We start from the raw sequence: 5,002 nt of genomic DNA, 5'->3' as shown, positions 1-5,002 counted from the left end.
ACAGTTCACAAGAGTGCTGCAGGTCACCAGGTCTCACACACACTGTTCTTATACTAAGCTTTTCCATACCAAAGAGGCTGTACACAATTCATTAGAGAGTTTGAATTGGGAGGGGGAACCTTCTCAATGCTGGCTATTTACTAAAATGTATGTATGACAATGTTGTACACATGAAGGTGTCCTGGTAATATGTAACTATGACACTGGGACATAGTAGGTGTCCCAGGAATACCTGATAATTATGCTAAGTTTGCTCACGAGCCTGCCCAAGGGGCCAGCCTCATTGGCACAGTCATTCTGAGTGCAGTCCCCAAACCTGGGGTAGCAGGGCTCCTTTCAACCTTGGAAGTTCTAACCTATGTACAGAATTGTTCTTAACATTTGATTTATTTATTTATTTACTTATTTGAGACCGAGTCTTGCTCTGTCACCTAGGCTGCAGTGGGTTCGATCTCAGCTCACTGCAACCTCCACCTCCCAGGTTCCAGTGATTCTCTTGCCTCAGCCTCCCAAGTAGCTGGGACTACAGGCGTGTGCCACCATGCCCAGCTAATTTTGATATTTTTAATAGAGACAGGGTTTCGCCATGTTGACCAGGCTGGCCTTTAACTCCTGACCTTAGGTGATCCACCTGCCTCGGCTTCCCAAAGTGCTGGGATTACAGGCGTGAGCCACCATGCTGGGCCCCTGGTTTTTATTTATTATGTTGTACTGGAGCGAGTCAAGGAATGCGCCACACTCTGATATTGAATTATGAGTCCTTTATTATGTCGGCGACCGAGAGGTGGCTAACGCCCAAAATTCTCTTGGCCCCTAAGAAAAAGTTAGGTGGTCTTTTATACCCTAGTTTTAAAAGGGAGGGAAACCTAGCTGAAGCAAATTTTTCACAAAAGCAGAGTAAGCAGAAAGTTAAAAGATAAACTAGTACATGAGAAGTAAAACAAAGGCCGGGCGCGGTGGCTCACACCTGTAATCCCAGCACTTTGGGAGGCCGAGGCGGGTGGATCACAAGGTCAGGAGTTCGAGACCATCCTGGTCAATATGGTGAAACCCCGTCTCTACTAAAAATACAAAAAATTAGCTGGGCATGGTGGCACATGCCTGTAATCCCAGCTATTCAGGAGGCTGAGGCAGGAGAATTGCCTGAACCCAGGAGGCGGAGGTTGCGGTGAGCCGAGATCACGCCATTGCACTCTCCAGCCTGGGTAACAAGAGCGAAACTCCGTCTCAAAAAAAAAAAGAGAAATAAAACAGTGCCAGGTGTGAGGGGTAAAGTTGTCATGAAAGACATACAACTTATAGATAATGGGGGCTCTGGGTGCTTGACAGCACCTGCAATCCCAGGCTCTGCTGGTACCACTTAACCCGGCCCCTTATCAACAAAGGCATTCCTGGAGGTGCCCAGTGTCAGCCTGCCCCAGCTACATACTATAGTTACATACTTAATGGTGGGAAAATAACCAAAATGAAGAAGCTAAGATGGAGTCTGTCCAGCTCAAGAAGCTAACATAAAGCCTGAACAGCTTTTAGTCTGAGAAAGAGAGAGTTAGTTTTAGCTGGCAAAAAGCAGGTTATCACAATTAGTGTTAGCTGCCTGGTACCAAGCTGTTGTCAAGTAGCAAAGAGGACGATTTAATTTCACCTCCTTGCTTTGCTGCTCACACATCAGATGGAGGATAAGAGTAATGGCCAAAAAAAAAAAAAAAAAAGTCAGGCCAGGCGCGGTGGCTCACGCCTATAATCCCAGCACTTTGGGAGGCCAACGCGGGTGGATCAGGAGGTCAAGAGATCAAGACCATCCTGGTCAACATGGTGAAACCCCGTCTCTACTAAAAATACAAAAAATTAGCTGGGCATGGTGGCACATGCCTGTAATCCCAGCTATTCAGGAGGCTGAGGCAGGAGAATTGCCTGAACTCAGGAGGCGGAGGTTGCGGTGAGCCGAGATCGCGCCATTGCACTCCAGCCTGGGTAACAAGAGCGAAACTCCGTCTCGGGAAAAAAAAGAAAAAAAAAAGTCATAATGAGCAACAGCTAAATGACAGACTTTAAAGTGTGCAACTGAGTCATCAGTCCCAAGGAGTGATTTTTCATGAACGGTGGTGTGCATATAAATGTAAGTGTGCATATGGTGGGCTTAAACTCATTAATTACCTTTAAAAAAAAAATCTTGACCTGGGCATGGTGGCTCAAGCCTGTAATCCCAGCACATTGGGAGGTAGAGGCAGGCAGATCACCTGAGGACCAGCCTGACCAACATGGTGAAACCCTGTTTTTACTAAAAATACAAAATTAGCCGGGTGTGGTGGCGCATGCCTGTAATCCCAGCTACTCAAGAGTCTGAGACAGGAGAATCGCTTGAACCCGGGAGACGGAGGTTGCAGTGAGCTGAGATTGTGCCATTGCACTCCAGCCTGGGCAAGAAGAGTAAAACTCCTTCTCAAAAAAAACAAAAAAAATCTTGATTGGACATGATAGAAGAAACTTAAATATTTAAAGTTAACACTAAAAAATGAAGACAATCCTAACAAAATCTTGGGTAAAATTCTGTAATATCCAGTCCTACTCTGAAAAAGATGCTATTTTCAAGTTCAGTTGTCCTACAGCTAGTCCAGTTAGAGATCCAGATTATCTGAAAAGGAAATTCCATTGATATTGCAATGCCATTTACAGATGTTATTATCATGTAAGCTGTTAAAGCTTAAAGGTTTAGCTTTAAAACTGCACAAGGATCCTAGTCCATACATTGTCAAAGGACTTCTGTTCCAGTGTGCACATATAAAGACTTAAAAATAGTGACCTTGGCTGGGCGCAGTGGCTCCCGCCTGTAATCCTAGCACTTTGGGAGGCCGAGGAGGGCGGATCACTTGAGGTCAGGGGTTCGAGACCAGCCTGGCCAATATGGTAAAACCCTGTCTGTACTTAAAAAACAAAACAAACAAACAAACAAAAACCTGGGCTCGATGTCTCATGCCTGTAATTCCAGCACTTTGGGAAGTCAAGGTGGGTGGATCACCTGAGGTCAGGAGTTCAAGAAATCCTATCTTTACTAAAAACATAAAAATTAGCCGGGTGTGGTGGTGTGTACCTGTAGTCCCAGCTATTCAGGAGGCTGAGACAGGAGAATCGCTTGAACCCAGAGGCGGAGGTTGCAGTGAGCCTAAATCGCGCCACTGCATTCCAGCCTGGGTAACAGAGCAAGACTTCATCTCAAAAAAAAAAAAAAGCCGGCTCTCTACTCCACCTGTTCGACAGACAGCCACATCCCTGAGACACCATGGGGAAGGTGAAGGTCGGAGTCAACGGATTTGGTCGTATTAGGCGCCTGGTCACCAGGGCTGCTTTTTTTTTTTTTTTTTTGAGACGGAGTTTCGCTCGTTACCCAGGCTGGAGTGCAATGGCGCGATCTCGGCTCACCGCAACCTCCGCCTCCTGGGTTCAGGCAATTCTCCTGCCTCAGCCTCCTGAGTAGCTGGGATTACAGGCACGCGCCACCATGCCCAGTTAATTTTTTGTAGTAGTAGAGATGGGGTTTCACCATATTGACCAGGATGGTCTCGATCTCTTGACTTCGTGATCCACCCGCCTCGGCCTCCCAAAGTGCTGGGATTACAGCCGTGAGCCACTGCGCCCGGCCACCACGGCTGCTTTTAACTCTGGTAAAGTGGATATTGTCGCCATCAATGATCCCTTCATTGACCTCAACTACATGGTCTACATGTTCCAGTATGATTCCACCCATGGCAAATTCCATGGCACTGTCAAGGCTGAGAACGGGAAGCTTGTCATTAATGGAAATCCCATCACCATCTTCCAGGAGCGAGATCCCTCCAAAATCAAGTGGGGCGATGCTGGCGCTGAGTACGTGGGGGAGTCCACTGGCGTCTTCACCACCATGGAGAAGGCTGGGGCTCACTTGCAAGGGGGAGCCAAAAGGGTCATCATCTCTGCCCCTTCTGCTGATGCCCCCATGTTCGTGATGGGTGTGAACCATGAGAAGTATGACAACAGCCTCCAGACCGTCAGCAATGCCCCCTGCACCACCAGCTGCTTAGCGCCCCTGGCCAAGGTCATCCACGACAACTTTGGTATCATGGAAGGACTCATGACCACCGTCCACGTCATCACTGCCACCCAGAAGACTATGGATGGCCCCTCCGGGAAACTGTGGCGTGATGGCCACGGGGCTCTCCAGAACACCATCCCTGCCTCTACTGGTGCTGCCAAGGCCGTGGGCAAGGTCATCCCTGAGCTGAACGGGAGAAGCTCACTGGCATGGCCTTCCGTGTCCCCACTGCCAATGTGTCAGTGGTGGACCTGACCTGCCATCTGGAAAAACCTGCCAAATATGATGACATCAAGAAGGTGGTGAAGCAGGTGTCGGAGGGCCCCCTCAAGGGCATCCTGGGCTACACTGAGCACCAGGTGGTGTCCTCTGACTTCAACAGCAACACCCATTCTTCCACCTTCGATGCTGGGGCTGGCATTGCCCTCAACGACCACTTCGTCAAGCTCATTTCCTGGTATGACAATGAATTTGGCTACAGCAACAGGGTGGTGGACCTCATGTCCCACATGGCCTCCAAGGAGTAAGACCCCTGGACCACCAGCCCCAGCTAGAGCACGAGAGGAAGAGAGGCCCTCAGCTGCTGGGGGGTCCCTGCCACACTGAGTCCCCACCACACTGAATTGCCCCTCCTCACAGTTTCCATGCAGACCCCTTGAAGAGGGAGGGGCCTAGGGAGCCCCACCTTGTCGTGTACCATCAATAAAATCCCCTGTGCTCAAAAAAAAAAAAAAAAAAAAAAAAGCCCTGCGTGGAGGTGCACGCCTGTCATCCCAGCTATTCAGTAGGCTGAAGCAGGAAAATCACTTGAACCTGGGAGGTGGAGGTTGCAGTGTGCCAAGATCACGCCACTGTACTCCAGCCTGGGCGGCAGAGTGAGACTCCATCTCCGAAAATAAAAATTTAAAAATTTTTAAAAAGTGACCTTTTTGCTGT

At 48.7% G+C, this 5,002-nt stretch overlaps 1 pseudogene; it reads left to right on the top strand.

Annotated features, from left to right (window-relative positions):
* Nucleotides 1-3,642: 3,642 nt before the first annotated feature.
* On the top strand, nucleotides 3,643-4,660 carry LOC105724397 (glyceraldehyde-3-phosphate dehydrogenase-like; annotated as a pseudogene).
* Nucleotides 4,661-5,002: the final 342 nt, after the last annotated feature.

This window comes from Aotus nancymaae, unplaced genomic scaffold (genome assembly GCF_030222135.1).
Source record: "Aotus nancymaae isolate 86718 unplaced genomic scaffold, 86718_ANA_hifiasm-v0.15.2.pri h1tg000058l, whole genome shotgun sequence".
In the NCBI taxonomy this organism is placed as follows: Eukaryota; Metazoa; Chordata; class Mammalia; order Primates; family Aotidae; genus Aotus; species Aotus nancymaae.
Note: the sequence above shows the minus strand (reverse complement) of the source record. Positions and strands in the feature narration are given on the sequence as shown.